The sequence below is a fragment of the Anguilla anguilla genome, chromosome 7 (assembly GCF_013347855.1).
Source record: "Anguilla anguilla isolate fAngAng1 chromosome 7, fAngAng1.pri, whole genome shotgun sequence".
Taxonomy (NCBI): Eukaryota; Metazoa; Chordata; class Actinopteri; order Anguilliformes; family Anguillidae; genus Anguilla; species Anguilla anguilla.
The window spans coordinates 9,808,832-9,827,445 of NC_049207.1; the positions used below are offsets into that span (position 1 = coordinate 9,808,832).

At 50.0% G+C, this 18,614-nt stretch overlaps 1 protein-coding gene across 2 annotated transcripts in view; it reads left to right on the forward strand.

Annotated features, from left to right (window-relative positions):
• Positions 1-18,614, forward strand: part of tbc1d22a (TBC1 domain family, member 22a) — a 142,146-nt gene that overhangs the window by 14,177 nt on the left and 109,355 nt on the right. The window lies entirely within an intron of this gene.

Below are 18,614 nucleotides of genomic sequence, written 5' to 3' on the forward strand. Positions count from 1 at the left end.
CGCTGTGTAATGATCTTGTATGCATGGTGTACTGAGGATTGTATAATGGCCTTGTGTGAGTGGGGTATATGGTCGGCTGTTTTAATGATGGATGTTGACCCTGTAGATGGTGGTGCTGGTGAACCGCTGAGACCCGACTGCACTCCCACGTTTCCTTATGAGTTATGGAGCCATCAGGAATGAAGGGGGGGGACTGGCATTAATTCCGAAAACTGTCAGCTCGCATTACAACAGTGCAGCCGTCACGGCCCCCCTAAATTTAGTTGTCAACGCTTTATTAAATATACAAACTGACTAGCTGGATGTGAGCTGCCAGAATAAAATATGAACTTAATTACATGTACATAATTAAGCGGGGCTGAGGGGGCATGGCAGAGATAAATCTGGCCGTTGTGGGGAGAGGGGAGGTCCACGTCCCTCACTTCTCCCTCAGAACCTGCAGCCAGCACCAACGCAACAAACCCCCGTACCTTTCTCTGCACGCCCAATGAGTTAAACGCTTTTCTTAATTGAACCGTAATGGGAGACACTGCCCTCTAGTGGGCGGGCTGTCCTCGCGGGTGATGAAATGTTGAACGTTTGTGGACGGCCTTCGGTGTTATTCCAAACCGCCGGTAAAGATGTACGGCCGGGGCGCTGTGGACCTAGGGGGGTGGAAAAAAGAAATGGCGGACAGTCGTGACGTCACAGGCCTGGACTGGTAATCAGCGGCTGTGTTGCACACGCACGTTCATGATAAAAATGGCGTTGCTAATTAGTCCAGTTATGTCCATAAATTTTGTCCATAATTTCAATTTATACAACATTTAGGAGTTATAATGATTGGATCAGAACAAGATTGGTGTGATTACTCTTTTAGGAAGCCTGTTGTGGGATTTGGGCAATGATATGAATGCTATGTCGTGTTGTCCCTGAATTTCTGCTGTCCTCACTGCAAGCTTAAAATGTGCTGAAGCTTGTGAAAGGAAGTATTGCGCTATAAATATTGGAGAGGCAAAGAAATGCCTAGTAATGATATTGCAATTAGTACGGAGACACAGAGGGATTAGAGATTTACATAGCTGTTAGTAAGTCTCTAATTTGACATAGAGTGACTTGCATACTGCGGTTGTTCGTAGAGACGTGTTCAAGCACGCACGCATGTATGCGCGTACATGTACATGTACACGCACATGCACATGCATGCGCAGACGCACATGAGGTGTGCTTGCCTGTTCATTAGTGAAGGGCATGTTTCTCCTCTTATTGGCCATGTAGTTCTCCTGTGAGTCTGTGCAGCCTGCGCTGTGCCCTGCCTGGGCATGCGTCGCACTGCAAAGGCCTCGAGATGCAAAATGGGTTATTCCAAAATTTTGCGAACAGGGAAAATTTGGCTCAAGAAATGAATTAAATATTCATTAAATATTTTTTTTTTTTTGCCTCTCGACGATACCCAAGCGGTTTTATCTATATTGGAGTTTCTCCTGTTTGTGAGTTGGGTGAGGAGCCGCAGGCTGGGTTGGGCTGGGTCCTCAGTTTGACGGACGGGGTGAGATTGGGAACTGCAGCGCCGTTGCCGCGGCTGCAGAGCAGGCGCGTGGCCCTGTTGCCCGGGTACCCGGGAGAGCGCTGTAGCATCTGTCCCAGCGACAGCCGCCTTCCCCCCCCGAGCGCTGCCCGTCGCTCCCGCTGCCGAGCTCTCGCAGAAACCTAGCGTCCGCTAGCAGCCCGACGCTGGGCCGGCGCGTCTCCGCGCTCCGTCGCTGCGCGGGACGAGGCGCCCGTCTGGGTCTGCCCGCCGGGGTCTCCCGACGGGAGCCGCTGCTCGGTAATTGGAGGGGTGGTGTATTTCGGAGGGCCGAAAGGCAAAGTCAGAATTACGGTCACTTCAATCAGAATGAAAGAACGTTCCGGCACTTCCTTTCTCCTGAAAGATATGCAGCGACGCTGTTAAATCTTCCTCTGTCCTGGAGTAACTCCCTACCTTCAGTCTAGCTGACATCCCCTTCAGATGGGAAACATGCAAATTTATTTCGTTTGTGTCTTTTCATTTTGGTTGTTTTTAGTGTTTTCTACACCAGGACATGACTAGGTGCCTTTGGAACTGAGTTCAGATTTCCAAGGTCGGAGTTTATTTTTTCCCTTTATTTTTCACATGCAGTTTTTCACGGGAAGGTTAAAAGAAGGCGTTTGACTGGGTACTGTAAATATTCTTTCATGAAGGTCGTTCTCTGGTTGCTGGAGGTCATTCTCTGGTTGCTTCCTTAATCTAGTGCAAGGCTCTCCTTTTCTCTCCCCTGTTTGCTGTATTGGTCAGACGAGCATACATATGAGTTTCCAAACAACGCACCTATCAAATATAAAAACTGTCTACCCCTTTCTTTTTCTCACTCTCTCCCCTCTCATTCACTCTCTTCTTCAGTTCATTTCAGTTCAGATATTCTTTTATTTTTATTGACTGAACATTTTAAAGTATTGCCAAAGTAATAACACGGCAAAGCCCCAATTGCACTCGGAAGAAAAAAAAATTGCAATAACAATAACTATAAACGTAATGATTCAGCCGAGTGTACCAGAGAGCGTTTTATCATTCAGCAAATATGTCACCGAGCTCCGCTCCTGCACACTGAAGGGAACGGCACACAGAGGACGGGGGGGAACGGGATGCGCTCCTGCTAACCGGCTAACCAGCGCATGTTTATCGTACCATCTGACGGGGCTGTACAGCGCGAAGCCTCTGTGAATTCCGCCCGCACGCCCGACCCTTCATCACGCTGCACAGCGAGCTCTTTCGCCCGTTAAATCACCCGCGTTCTGCCTCTTTCACCGCCTGATAATAACGGGATTGCTGTTTGTATTTCACCCTTCTGTGGCTGGTCAGCAATTTAAAAAAAAATCATCGCTGTGGTTATTATTATTATTTTGAATGCGATCCCAATGATATCCATTGTTATCTTTTGATATATGTTCGTAGATATTGTTGTGGCGTGACCACAATCCTTCATTTGGACTGGAGAAATGAAAAAATAAAAAAGTTTGTTATAGGCTAGTTATCGTTATGGTTAATGCCAAGTGTGACCAAAGCTTATTTCTTTCATATTATAATATTTCAAGGATGATTAATCTTAATCTTTGTCTTCTTCTTCTTTTATTTATTATAGTAGTCAGTTTTTCTTGCTCTCTCATTCTTTTTTATCTTTCTGTTAAATTGAGCTTTCTTGGCAAGATAACAAACAGGATTGTGTTGGCAAAGCATTTTATGCACAATATGTCGATACAAGTTTCCTGAAAGCGAATATTCTGGATTTTAATTGAAGTAAAATTTTGTTAAGGCTGCAAACTTACATATGCAAGCATACTGAAGTATCAACAAATTGATTTCAGGGCCATAGGGCCCGGCTTTTCTGGGAAGGCATTATTTTTAGTCTTATCTTGACTGCCAGGGCCCAGTTCTGACAGCACTTCTTTGCCATCGCCAGTTTCTGTTTAAATCTTGTTCAGTGGGTATGTGCAATCAGATCATGTGATTACAGTAAGATTTTTTCTGTTATGTGGATAGCAGCCTTAAACATGGCTTCTACACCACTTGTAAAACTTTTTTATGTAACGTGTAATCTGTGTTGGACGTAGAGCTCTTCCTTATTCAAACATTTCTTTGATGAGAATTTTGTCTGTTTAATTTATCACAAACATGGTGCACTACCACTGCAGTACACTATTGTATATTGTATCTTTTACCAAATTAAATGAATTATAATCAGGTTGGTCATGCCAAAAATGTTATACTCTTTGGTTATGTTTAGGGTGTGTAGGGTATAAATGTGTTTCTTAATATAATTTTGTGTGCCCATTAGGAAAATATAAAATGATTGAATTTAGGATGCTATAATATACTGATTATTGCTAACAAAATTGCCTCTTAAATAATGTTGGTTTTAATCTATCTCTTGCGTAAAATTTTATTTTTAGATGCGAGGAACCTGACTCACCCCCCACCTCTCTCTCCCTCTTACTTCCTCTTTCTTCCTCCCTCTCTCCCTCTCTCTCTCCTGCTCTCTCACACTCCCTTTCTTGCTCTCCCTCCCTCTCTCTCCCCCCTTCTTCTCCCTCCCCCTCTCTCTCCCCCCTTCCTCTCTCCCTCCCCCTCTCTCTCTCCCCCCTTCCTCGCCCTCTCTCCCTCTCTCTCCCTCCCCCTTCCCCCCCTCTCTCTCTCTCTCTCTCTGTCTCTATCCTTCTCTCCCTCCTCCCTCTCTCTCCCTCCCCCTCTCTCACTCTCTATCTCCCTCCCTCCCTCTCTCGCTCCCTCTCTCCCTCCCCCTCTCTCTCTTTCTCCCCCCTTCCTCCCCCTCCCTCTCTCTCCCCCCTCCCTCTCTCTCTCTCTCTCTCTCTCCGCGTGCCTCGCTCTGCATCTTCAGTGGGGGGAGCTGCTGATCCGCGCAGCGCTCCCGTCCTCCTCCTCCTCCTCCTCCTCCTGCTCGCGCTGATCCCGCCGCAGCGACGCGCCTCAGTCCGCGCGGCTCCCGATCCTGTTACACAGCACTGTTCTGCATTACGGGCTTTAGCGCCGGGCTAATAACCGGCATGGAGGCGGAGGGAGCCGCTTTAATTCAATTTGCCGCGACGCCGCGGCGCTGCCGCCGTTTGGAGCGGAGGAGGCGCCGCCTCCCGTTCGTCGCCGGTGGAAATTGCCGAAATGATGATGAGGCGTCGAGGCCTGTTTCTCCGGCGGAATAAAACATTTTCCCTCGGCTGCCTCTCGCCGTCTCCTCTTTTACACGCCATCAGACGGGTTCGCCTTGTTTTTCTCCGCCGTCTCTTTGATGCCTGATGCAGTAAGCGCTCATTTTCGGCCCCGCTGTCCCGCCTCCCGGTGACTCGCGCGGACGCGAGCGGGGGGAACATGAAAGCAAACCCGCGGAGGGGAGCGTCGCGGGCGGGCGGCCCGGTTACGGCAGCGCTGCGGCGAGCCGTCTGGGCTAGTCCTCACGTCAGCCCCGCTCCCTCCTGCTCTGTCCTGGGTGCTGTCTGTGACTGCGCGTCCCTTTTCTCTTTTTCCATTCGCCGAATTCGGTCCTGCTCCTCCGGAGGATCCCGCGCAGAGGATTTTCAGGAGTAATTGCGAAGACCTGGAACGCATTTGCCAGCTGTCACTGTTGTGAACTAAACACAATCTGCTCATTTTTTTTACCAGTGCGTTTTAATCGTGTTTATATTGGCTGTATTAACCAATATTTTTCGAGCTGAGCAGTCAGTAACGAAGAAAGAAAAGCATCTCATATTTGAGTGTTCTCTAGCTGAGAACAACCCCCCCTCCTGCCCCCCCCCCCCCCCCCCATCCAGCTGGAGGGGTGCTGGGAGCAAATGAAGCGGCCTCCGTTTGGGTACGCTCTGTGTCTCTTCCTACATAAAGGGGCTGTTCCTTACTCCAGGGGGGCCTGTGATTGACGGCTGAAATGCCCAGTGGGCTTTGCGGTCCGACCACCGGCGTGACAGACAGGCGGGAGTGTGAGTGGCAGCGGGAGAGAGCCTGGGAAACCCCCCAGGGCCCGCTGACCGCTCCCCCGCCATCTGCAGACGGCTCGCGGTGACGCTTGGCTTCCGCCCAGACGGGGATGGGGCGTCCCGCGGTGCGGGGAAACGCAGAGCGGTCTCATTTCCGGCGTTTCTGTAGTCCCCCCACCCCCCACCTTCACCCCACTTCGTTGGTTTTGATTCGGCTAAATTGTCAGGGCAACTCTTGGCTATTCAGAGTTGTCTCCAAAGGGATGAATTTGATGCATTTGAAAAGATGCACTCAAGTGTTTCCCCCTAAGTTTTGTTCTGTAGTGGCAGTTTAAAAGGTGGGTGGTCTGGGGGCCCTACATTCCATAAATTACGGAGGGGAATGCTCACATGACGTAGGAAAAAAAACTTGTGGTATCGAAGCTTTATATGAAATGATTTTGGAATAACATTAGGCCTGTATCTGATGATTGGAAATGAATAAATGCTATTCAGTATTGGATAATTATAGCCAACGTAAAATCGGAAATTAATATTAAACCACACAGATACTTTTCATTTTTATTCACTTAAATGAGCTTAATGGCTCATGCTACTTTAATAGCTAGCTAGCTATACATTCAGGATGGGAACTGAAAGGCCGTAGCTCTTCTTAACGAGCTAACTCCGGCAATAACTAATGGTTATATTGAAGTTATGGTTATTCCATGAATTAACAATTAGGTAAACATTCATTAAAATAAAAAAATTACTATCTCAGAGAGTGTCACACCAGTTTACCTCAGCGCATTTCATCAGAATCCTCCTCGTTATATGTCAGCACGCGCTATCTGTCTCGATAGAACGCGTGAATGCGTAGAATTTTATTTCTGTTTGAAAGTGTTAATGCAGCAGCTAGGGCTTGGCAAGGCAGCTCGAAATTTGGTTCAGAAGATGTATGAAATGGGAACCTTATAGAGCATAGCATGAGTTCTGTGTGCATCACTGTGAGGGCCAGATGAGTGTTGGGTATCAGCGCCTCTGATTCGTGGAGCAGCGGTGCGTGAGGCTGTTGTCTAATGAAACCCTGTGCTCTGCCCTCACACAGGACGTGAGAACAGAAAGCCTTGCGCATAACAACCAGCCTTGATGCAGGCACCTGTCATTTTCTGGGACTGTTATTAACGAAACCCTTACTGATGCCTATGAAAAGGGAAGTGATTATATAATCAAAAAAAGCCAGACAAAAAATCATATGAGTGCAGTAGCAAATGCGTTTTAAGGCTAGCCTCACTGCAATCTGTGCTTTCATCAAACATGATATGATAATGGAGTATCATCAGATTGATTGGGCCTTTCAGCAATCGATCTTTCTTTCTGTTATTCCGGGCGGCTCCAGAGAGGAGCTGCGCTGAAGCATCTTGAGCTGAGCTGCTGGTTTCAGGTCTATTGTCTTTGCCGTCTCTGTGAACGTGTCACCAGCGGTAAAGGGAAGCCTAGCTTTGGCGAGCCACATTGAAGATAAAGATACAGTAGTTTCTCTGTCAAGGAAAGCTACTTTATATTTCTTGCCTCAATCGGCACCCTTTAGCCTTTCTAAAAATGTGCGTTTCAACCGAACAGCTAAGCCATCAGGTTTTTACTTCTTTCTTACGCTATCAGGAAAGAAATGAATCTTTATGGCCTTTCTCCAGTGTTCACACGTTCTTTGCTTGCGTACGATGGAAAAGTTGGGAATGATGCTAACATAGGGCCAGGAAAAGATTGCAGAACGCGAGCATTGTTTGGCACACGTATTGGTGATCTTATTTATTTAACTTTATCTTTTATTTTTCAAGAAAAGTTCCCGGGGTCGAGGAAAGTTCCGGGTGATGCTGGCCAAGAAGGCAGCGTCAGATATAATACAGTACATTCATGTGTTGGCAGTACATTAATTTGTAATAACTGCATTCAAGATAGATGCATCTCTATTCTTCGGGTACAGAATGGATCGAGCCTTTAGCTCAGCCAAGGCAACAAAGGTATCTATGTGAACTTTTTTTTCGGTCCGTTTGATGACTGGACTTATCTCACACTTGGTCCACAGGTCTCGATCAGCCAGTTTTGCTCTCTGTTGATTGTTTTGACGTGGACTTTGTGTAACAAAAGTATGTCTGTAGAATTTTAGTAAAAATTTGGGGATTTTTTTTGCTGTTGCGTAAGGAGTATTGTTGGATGTGGTATCCACCGTGCTTCTGAGGCATGTGATGATGTGTGACTCAGTGTGTGCTTATCAGAATCTCCGCTTTCTGAGGTAGCCTGGCTGTGCTTATGTTCACTGCTCACAGGACTATGCAAACAGCCCTCTGTCTATATCGGTACTTTTTTTGAACACAACGGCTTAGGGGCACAAAAAAAGTGCTTTATCACACCCACTAGATACTTATCTATACTAATGCCTTTTGCAAGATTTTCAAATTGATTCCACGAGACTTTTCCCTCCAATTGAGCCGCCAGCCCCCCAGGATAGAATCCGTTCGGCGGGCTGGCTGAACGAACTGTTGATGAGGAAGGGCTGTGTGGTAATCACGGATTTCACAAGTGCGCAAGCGATGATGTAGGGAATGTTTGGGCTAATTCTTATCTCTCGCTCTGTTCATATGAGCACGGTGCCTGACCGTGAAGTTTTGTTGATTTGTTTGATTTGCTCTAACAGCAGCGGTATTAGGCTCTGAAACTGAAAACGTGAAAAACTGAAAAACATCGGCCTGTTTTTTATTCCCTACAAATAAAATCAACAATGATAGTTTTTTGGCCGGAAGCGACGAGCTCGCTGTTTAATTTCTTGCGCATGGAGAACGTTGTTCTCGCGTTCGGAGTCGGATGAAGGAGGTGTTGAGAGAGAGAGAGAGAGAGAGGTTGAGTGTAGAGAGGGGTGGCGAGAGGGCCTCGGCGTTTCTGGAGGCCGCGGGCTGCACGTGCGGCTCGTTCGCGGGGGCCGGCGCCGGGCCGAAGAGGCGCGTGCGTTTGACCTTGACCGGGATGTTTTTAAATGAGCTTCGCACAAATGGTCTCTGTCACCCCGGGGCCCGGGGCCCGCGGCGGGCCCAGAGTCGGCTTTAATGTGCTGCCAGACGCCGCCTCCAAATGCCAATTATGCGTCCGGGCTAATTACTCATTCATTTAACATTTTTTTTAAATGAGCCTTTAGCTGGTATCAGCAGTGGCCTCCTTAACTCGGAGTGGTGGCGGCTAAATTTGAGTACATAAAAAAAAAAAGAAAAAAAGCGCCGAAGAGATATAGTCTGGGCCTGGAAGCCTAAAAGCAGTGTGCTTACGCTCGAGCGGGTCGATGAAGAGTCCTGTGGGACCCGTTCGGGGTTTAGAAGGTTAGACGCGAAGGCCGCGAGGTTAAACAGTCTGGCGGTGGAGCCGGAGGAAGATGAAGACGCCTCATGCGCAACTTAGCGGGCGGACTTCGCAGGCGCCTGATCAACCAGCCCGGGCTGCTGGAGAGATGAGACGCAGATCCTGGGTGATTGGGCCCTCCGTAACCCTGGGCGACTCTACGGCCAATTACGCGTAGCCCTGCTGAGGCTGCCGGCGGCAGTCAGCTCTGGCACAGTCTGGATTCCCCTCCTGAACCGCGGGGCCCACCCAGGCACTGGAACAGCTCCTTAAAGAGAGGGCTTGAGATACTGTTGTGAGCACACCTGTATTATGTCATGTCAATCATTCGATAAAAAAAACTGCCTTTATATAGCACCAGCTTCACAGTGGATTAAAGGAGGGAGTAAAAAAAAAAAATCAGGTTTTATTGTTTCAAATGCTTATTTATGAAGTCATTGGGATGTTCCTCATGAACCTCACTGAAACTTGAATGTAGTATTATAGGGTAGTCCTGGTGCTCTAGCAACAGAAGATCATTTTATTTTTTGCGTGTTGGACCTGGAAGTCAGATTGTGAGGACAGCGTCCGCGTTCAGTCGTGCTTTTTAAATTTCGCACGGTTTAATGCTCGGTATCGGTTTAGCGACGCAGATTCATTTCGGAGGAGAGAAGATTAATAACGCGGCCGGTTGAGCGAGGCTGAGCCGTAACCCGGAGAGCCGTGCGGAAGCGGCAGGGCCTCACCGCGGGCCCCCCAGCCCCCGGCGCTACATTCCGCACTCCCGCCCAGGTGACACGGAGACGCGTCTTCTTACGGGAGCCCCGTTAGTTTACCAGCGCGCCGCGCGTCACTTCCTCCTTTCTGTGACTTTTTGGGCAAGCCTCACTCTCTCTCCGGGCTGGGGGGAGACGCTTATCGCTGGGGATGAGGAAGGAGACCAGCCCCCTCCCTGGTTGTGGTTGTGTTCGTTTAGCGTAGCGTGGGCTGTCCTATGCAGATACGTTCTTCTGTTGTTTTCACTTTAAGGGGAGTGGACCGAGTGAGTGGGAGTGCATGCATCAACATCTTCGATCTCTGGAAACACCAGAACTCAAGGACCTCACTTTTTCTTTTTCTTTCTTTTACACATGCTCTATTTTTATTTTCTTTTATACTCTATCACCGTCTCCGTCGATCCGTCCGGTTCGGTTTAACAGACAGTGCCTTTCTAGTATGAACAGTATATAAATTGTGGGGGAAGCACAGCTGTTTGCAGCGTAACCCAGAAATCCCAGAATGCTGTGTGTCTGTGTGTGCTTAGAGAGGGGCCTGACCCTCCTGTCCAGACTGAAAAGCACTGTTCTAGCAGAGTCACTCAGGATCGGTGTTATACAGGATAAGATAGGGCTCTGCACCTGAAGAACAGCTCTATCCTTTATTACATATTTTTAATGTAAGTATTGTAGTTATTTGCTTTAATTGTAGAGATCCCCCAGAATGCACCTCTCTGCCCAATCTCTGCTGGCAAATGGGCCAGGTATGTTGCTCCTCTGTGTCCCTTTGAGAATTCTACACGTGTTCACAGGCACCAATTGCAGCCCTCCCCCCCCGGCTCTCCGTCTGGCCTCGCCGCAGCGTTTTGAGCAGCGTTTGAGCAGCGTTTTGAGCAGTGCTTTGAGCAGCATTTTTAGCAGTGTTTGAGCAGCGTTTTGAGCAGCGTTTTGGGCAGCGTTTTGAGCAGCGTTTTGAGCAGCGTTTCGAGCAGCGCTTTGAGCAGTGTTTGAGCAGCGTTTTGAGCAGCATTTTTAGCAGTGTTTGAGCAGCGTTTTGAGCAGCGTTTTGGGCAGCGTTTGAGCAGCGTTTTGAGCAGTGTTTGAGCAGCATTTTGAGCAGCGTTTCAGCAACGTTTTGAGCAGCATTTCAGCAGCGTTTTGAGCAGCATTTCAGCAGCGTTTTGAGCAGCGTTTGAGCAGCATTTCAGCAGCATTTTGAGCAGCATTTCAGCAGCGTTTTGAGCAGCATTTCAGCAGCGTTTTGAGCAGCATTTCAGCAGTGTTTGAGCAGCATTTCAGCAGCGTTTTGAGCAGCATTTCAGCAGCGTTTTGAGCAGCATTTCAGCAGCGTTTTGAGCAGCGTTTTGAGCAGCATTTCAGCAGTGTTTGAGCAGCATTTGAATACTGCATGGCTCTGGCCCGTCGACCGGCTTCTTTCCGCTCTGCTCGCCGCCCTGCCTCCGGAGCCCCAGCGTGATGGGGGTGAGGCCGAGACAGCGGCCCCGCCCGGCCCGCCGCACTCCCGCCCCCCTCCCGCCGCGCGGCCGAACCTCTCCGCACCGCTCTCCTGCACTCTGTTCCACAGCTCACTCTTTCTCTTCATTCTCCCTCTTTTCCAGAGCTGAACAGCTATTACATTACAATACAAAAGCAGACACTTTTATCCCAAAGCGACGTACAATCAGTGCATACCGAAGGTCACTGGGACAACTAGAAAACACAGGTCCCATAAGGTACAATACTTGTTTTGCGACAGTTATTTCAGAACCATAAACACATTAAGTCCAGTTCATACAGTGAACGTTACTCTCTGACCTGACCTATGCTGAGTCAAACTGGGAGGCATGACGCTGCTACTCTGAGGAGCTGTGACTCTGAGTCAAACTGGGAGGCATGACGCTGCTACTCTAAGGAGCTGTGACTCTGAGTCAAACTGGGAGGCATGACGCTGTGCTCTGAGGAGCTGTGACTCTGAGTCAAACTGGGAGGCATGACGCTGCGCTCTGAGGAGCTGTGACTCTGAGTCAAACTGGGAGGCATGACGCTGCGCTCTGAGGAGCTGTGACTCTGAGTCAAACTGGGAGGCATGACGCTGCGCTCTGAGGAGCTGTGACTCTGAGTCAAACTGGGAGGCATGACGCTGCGCTCTGAGGAGCTGTGACTCTGAGTCAAACTGAGAGGCATGACGCTGCTACTCTGAGCCCCTCAGACTTGTCCTTTCAGACGCCGGCCGGCCGGGTTTGCGTCTGGGAGCGGCTCGGCTGTGAGTGTTCGCCGGAGGAGCGTCACGCTCGCGGCGAGGCTTTGGAAGTCTTTGGACGCTTTGCTGGGCTTTTTTGAAAAGCCCCGTTCGCATTTACATACTGTTTTTCCGTCGGAGTCTGAAATTACTGTTCCATTTTGTGTTTGCATAGCAGATGTCTTTATCTGGAACCACTTGCCGGGCTCATCTTTGAACGTATTTTTTGGGCTGCCAGACATTTAACTAAGCCACTGTGACTGAAGTGTCTTACTCAAGGGACCGAATCCTGTAGCCTCTACATTATCAGCCGAGCCCATAAAGTGCTGTACCACCCCGCTATTCTTCGTTATGATGATGGTAATTATGATGAATACTTTATAGGGAGAAGTGGCTTGTAAAACCCTGAGTATTTGCTACGGACCCAGCCTGCTACACCAGTGTGTTTTAAGGCAGTGGCGGTGCAGTTCTTTATTTGACTGCGCGGTATTCCCGATATGAATGAATAATGATGGCTTGCAGTGCATAGTGTTCTCTGAAATGGGGCCCCAAGCACGTTTTAGGATATCTCACAAAACTGGGATGGCAATTCAGATACTGTGTCTCGTCAGGCCAATACCCACATTTCTTTGAGCCGGGCTGCGATGTGAACGGTACAGGGGGAATATTTTTTTTTCTCGTGTTTCAGAGCTTCCTCCTGCACTCATGGAAGTACCTTTACCACAGGGCAACATTTCCACAGTCTCCCATGTGGAATCAGCACGAGGGCTCTGAAGCTCAACCCTCAGGTTATGCTTGTGTATTCTAGGTCAGAGACTGCCAACGCGCTCCTGAGCAGAATTATACTGTATGTATCTGAAACGTTGGTGCAAATGGCGTACAAAAAAGTGGTTCTGAAGGTATCCTGGATGGAAAAGGTGACATCAAATAGGAGCATGTTTCTGATACGTCGATAAGTGGGCTGGCGTCCATCTTGTGAGCGTGGAGACGGGCAGGTAGGACGGGAGAGCAGGTGCCTCGCCGTGCGGACGGTCTCTGGAGCGATGCTCTTAACCAGGAGGAGGACAGCGCCAGGTTACCGTGCTCTCCTGGCATATGGTGGGGGACCGACGATGCCTGAGGCCAGATTTTGCGTGTCTGCTGCCACTACTCACTGGAAGCATTCTGGCAGTCTTACCTGGCCGGAGACCTTGCTGAAGTTGTACCCGACTTGTGTATTTCTCCCCGACGTAGCCCTACCTGTAGCCACTTGTATTTCATGCACCGTGGTCTCTTAAAGCCAGGAGTAGCTGTAGCCAGGTGTATTTTACTACCACATTACCATAAGGACAGGAGTACCTGTATGGACCCAACATGGTCCATGAAGCAGAATACCTATTGCCAGGTGTATTTAACTCCCACGTTATCCAGAAAATTAGGAGTGCTTGCACTGGGGTGTAGTTGTGTCCATTACCTTTTTTTTAATGATCCATAGGATACAAATCACAGGTCACTGCTTTGTGATTTTACTTAATAGATTTTTTTTTAACACGTTCATTCATTGCCATCACTACCTTTCCTTTGGGGCTGCCGGACTTCCACGGCACAGCTAGGACAAAACGTGAAAGAGAAGGATAGAGAGACCATTCACGACCCCTCATTTTCACTTAACGGTTTAAAGGAACCATGTTACTTACAGTAACGCATTGACTTTCTGCTGTTTTCTGTCATTGTCATTGACCGTACTTTTCCGTGTCGTATTTTGTTGCTGCGGCTAGTTTGCTGACCTTTCAGGGTTATTTACAAAGGGTGTTTTCTTGCTAACAGCGCTAATGTAGCGATATAGACGTCTGTGTGAAACCGCCACATGACCGTCGCCCTCCTCTTAAATGCACTGCTCACAGGCTTTTTTATTTCATTCAGCTGGGGGGGCTGTCTCTCGTGAGACCTTATTCAGCTCGTGTTCTACAGCCAGTGCACTGTTGTATTAAAGGTGAATATTCTCGGAAAAAGCAATTTGTTCTGGGAAGCAAGACGGCCTACCCTCGCAAACAGGCCCAGATACACATCATTCAAAAGGGCGATCTGAGGGAAATCCTTTTTATTTTTCCGTATGTCGTTATCGTCGCCGCGGCAAAATGGAATCCCCCCCAAATAGCGTGTTATTCATTTGGGGATGCGGAGGTCGGGTTTAGCCTCCTTTGGACGCTGTGCCTGAAGTGGCTCATTCGGGTTAAGGCAGTTGAGTTTATTTCCGTCTCTGGTGTCGCCATTGCTTTTCGTAGCCTAGCTCTGGAGAGAGAGAGACCTTCGGTGCCGTCGGGTGGCTGCCTCAGAAAAGGCAGTGGTGATGTAAGCACTGGGTTTGTCCTGTCACAGCAAACATGTTACAGGCTACGGAGGTCCCGCATTATAGGCTGTGGTGGTGCCCTGGAAACGGTTAGAACGTTCCGGAACACTCAGATCCCTGTAAACGCCTCCCACAAGAAAATATTCTTTCCCCCTGCAGCCTTTCTGAGGTCATGCAGCGCGCCAGCATGCTATCTGTGTCTCGCTATGTTGAAAAATGCAACTGCCGTTACAGTGTAAAAAGTAGCGTTTGATGCTTTAACGTTTGTTTGTTTTTTTGTTGTGTCGGTTGTTCGAGCACTCGGTCTTTCTGGCCTCATCTCTCATCTCCTGTTTTAGGGGGCGGAGCCCGAGCAGCTTGGAGCCAATCGGCGGCCTGCGCATTCATCCCGGTTGGACGGGAGGCTGGCACATCGCCGGCGCCAAGCGGCATCGCGGCCGGGCGCTTGGCAGCCGGGCGAGCCTTTGTTTTCACAGCTCTGCGATCGCGTTTACCTGGTTATAAATAAACCCACAGCCACAGAGCCGCCCAGCCCTCTGCCGCCTCTTGCTCTGAGTTTATTTCGCTGCCCCCCCCCCCCCCCCCCATTTTTTCGTAGATACTTTGAGGCTGATCTGCAGGCCTCTAATGGGGAGGGGGGGGGGTTGACAGCCCCCTCTCTGTCAGCTTCTGAGGACAGCGCCAGGTATGAACACAATTACCTGAAGGAGGACCTGATACTGTGTGTCTGTGTGTGTGTGTGTGTGTGAAAGAGTGAGAGAGAGCATGCATGCATCAATGAAAGTACCATTGTGTGGAATCAATGAGACAGAATCAAACCGTAATCGACTTTGGTCACAGCGCAGAACCGACATGCAGCCCAGTAACCAGGCCTGGTGTTTGGTCTGAACTACAGACTCGGTCAGTCCAGCAGAACTGGACCTACGGCACAGCAAAATAAGTCCCCACACTGCGCCAACCGCTGCAAAGCACGCTGGGATAGCAACCGGACCCATGTACAGTAAACCTTTACCTCAGAACCGAACCTGAAGCCATTAGGTTCAGATGCAGCGGGATGGCCCGGCGAGATCAGAACCAGACAGCTTGCAGCGCGGGGGGGGGGACTCCTGCCACCCCCGCATCGCATCGCGCGTGATGAACGAGCGCTCCCGCGGCCAGCAGGACGGCGATAGAGGGGATTGGTCATCCTCCAGACGGGTCACCGTTATATTTAGAACACAAATGATCTTTATTCCCCCCCCCCCCCCCCCGTTCCGTCGGCGCCCCAGCTGCGTCCGCCGCGGCGGTGTCAGGTTAAACGTACGACCCGAAACACAAACACAGATGTTCCCCTCCGCGTCCGGCCCGGCCAGGTGAGGCCCCGCCTCGGGGTCACCGTCTCCCGGGGAGACGGAGTGTAACTTTGCGCCCGACTCCTCCGCCCGCGTGATTAATGCGGCGCGGGGGGAAAACGTAACGGATAGTTTAATTAAGCTCGCCGCGCGCAAGATTCATCGGCTAATTTCTGCGGCTGACAGCGCAAATGAGGGTTCAAAGGTGCGAACTGAGGAGAGAGACACCCGTGCGTGGCTCCGCGCTTAATGAATTGAGTGCTTCTCCCCCCCCCACAAATCCCCCCCTACAAAGTTTCACCGTCAGGCCCGGTGTTCATTAAATCGGCTCTCTGGTGCGTTGGGCCCTCTCCCTCGCCCCCTCTCTCTCCTGCTCTCCTGCCCCCTCTCCCTCGCCCCCTCTCTCTCCTGCTCTCCTGCCCCCTCTCCCTTGCCCCCTCTCTCTCCTGCCCCCTCTCCCTCGCCCCCTCTCTCTCCTGCCCCCTCTCCCTCGCCCCCTCTCTCTCCTGCCCCCTCTCGCTCGCCCCCTCTCTCTCCTGCTCTCCTGCCCCCTCTCCCTCCCTCTCTCCTGCTCTCCTGCCCCCTCTCTCTCCTGCTCTCCTGCCCCCTCTCGCTCGCCCCCTCTCTCCCTCTCTCGCTGTCCTGTCTGCGTGAGTCTCTGGAGTGGCGTTGCTCTACCTGTGCGGGAGAGAGAGAGACGTTCTGCAGCACAATGGGCAGGAAGCGCAAGGCCAAAACAAAAGTGTCATCCGTAATGGCCGAAAGTTCTTTCTTCTTTCTCTGAGGCCGGTTTTCCCATTAGTTTTGTTCATGGTTGTAGCAGCCGGTTTGGGAGTGGCCAAACTCACAAAATGTCGGGATAATATTGTATATTGTGAATGTTGGTCAAGATAATTGTACTATGATATTTTTATATTGGCACATGCTTTATTTAAATACATAACTGACAAAGTAAAAAAATTCTGGCTAAAGGAATGTCTGAAGTAGTTACTCATAGAGGCATGTTCACACAGGTGCCCATACAGCCACACGGTAAAAAGACTGTATGAGCTTCAGCTCTCCATCCAAGGCTGTGGAAAGACACCTTGATGCCTCACCTGTATTCTCAGCTTTAGAGGGGGCACACATTAGAATGGGCAATGCGCACAAAAGAGCCTATACAAACCTGCCTGAAATATTTTTAAGTATCTCTTGTGCTCATACAAAATGCGCTCCTAAATCATCAGTGTGAAAGGAAGAGGTTTATTCCGGGGAGAGCTTTCTCTCGCAGCGCAGAGGAAGCGGAAGAACAAAGCCCTGACGTCTTCCTCCGGTCCTTTGTAATTTTCTCTGCGATGTCTGTCAGGTGTGTCGCGGCGCGGTTCAGATACAAAGCGCCCCGCTGAGCTCTGACAGGCGTTTCCTCTTCTGGAGACCGGCCTTTCGGGGGGGGGGGTTTTAATTACTGCTCGCGGAGCCCAGCGCGGTACCGAACGTACCGAACGCTGTCGCGGCGTAGGAAGCGCGCCACGCCACTGCGAAGCGGGGACTGCGGCGTAGCGATGAGAGCCGGGCGGGACGGCCGGGGGATGGAGAGCCGCCGTTAGACTCTCTCCAGACTTCCGGCGCCGGCGGCTTTCGCCCCCGCGACCCCCGTGCGATTTTCACCGCATTCGCGTTGTCCTCCGGTGAAGCTAGAGAGCTTAAAAGCGCGCAGTGTGAACGTCCGCACCTCCCTGCGCTGTGGACGCCCTCTGTGATCTCTGGCAAAATGGCGTCCTTTCCCTGGCCCATATTACCGCCCAGCCACTGTGTTCTTTTTTCCCTTTTTGAAAGTCTAGTTTTCCTGTTCTAAATGGGAGTGCCTGTCCCGTGGCTGTACAAGCCTGCTCTCAGAGGGGTGTGAGGCGGCTAGCCCTTTCTGTTCTGCTCGCCCTCGCTCCGTTTGAGCTGCGTTAGCTGCTGCGGCAGAGGGCCGCTCGGATGCTGCAGCTGGGGCAGCTGGGGCAGCTGGGGCAGACGCAGCATGGACGACGCAGGGCTCTCTGACACTAGCCCTGCGACACATTCGCCGTAATTAAGCTGAAGAAAGGCACCCTCGCCGCAGCCCGGTTTGCGCTCGGGTCGGTTAGCCCCGCCTGGCTACGCTAGCGAGACGACGCGGCGCGCCGTCCCTCTGTGTGTCGAGTCTGGGCGGCGGGTGGATGGAATGCTAATGAACCCGATCGGTGTTTCTCCCGGGCGTCGGGGAGTAATGGATGTAACCACACGTGAAGCAGGCATTACCGTCTGTTCCCACCGGTTCAGCACGGCCTGCCTCGCTGCATCTCTCTTCCAAAGGTTAATGAGTAGGGAGAGTCCCCGGTGGTTCCTGTTTTTTTTTTTCGGTGGCTCAGGTGGTAACAGACTGAGGGGGTCAGGGGTTGGTAGTCTTGAAGGGGGTAGATCGTAGTATTGGGAATTGTAGTACAGAATGGGGACATTAAAAAAAAAACTATTCCACACATTTGTAGTTCACAGTTATGGAAGCTTTGTTAGTTATGTTATGACCAGAGATTGATTTCTACAGGCTACACACTTGCTTGACATTACTGATTGTGAATTGCCTGTATTCCTGCCTGGCCGAGAAAATGGATGAGCTTTATCATTTTTGAATCATTTTTGAGGGTAATAGGACCACTTCATGTTAATGGTAAAATAGAAATCTATTGCGAATGAAAGGCTTCTATTTAAGTGAAACCTCCATCTCAGATAAAAATACAACAATTAGTGTGCTGTATTTAAATTTTACTTATGGTCACACTTGATGTGATCCCCTGTTCTGGTTTCTTGATTATTATGAATCCATCAAGGTATTCGTTTTAGATATCTCTACTCCCATCTACGCAAAACCAAAGGATGTTTTTGTGTATGAGTCAATATGCTGTCTCCAAATAAATACAGTAATTTTCATCGCCTGTGTATGTGTTGTGTCCATCTGTGGAATGGATACAAAGACTAAATTGGACCAGTGACATAATTATCTATCATTTCCTGGGATTTTCCTTCCTTTCCCATCCCCCACTCCAGTAAGGGGAGCGAAGGAAGAGCCAGGAGAAGTTTGAATCGCGGGCGTATTTATAGCAAGGGCAACGAGGGCTTCTCCTCACATGAAA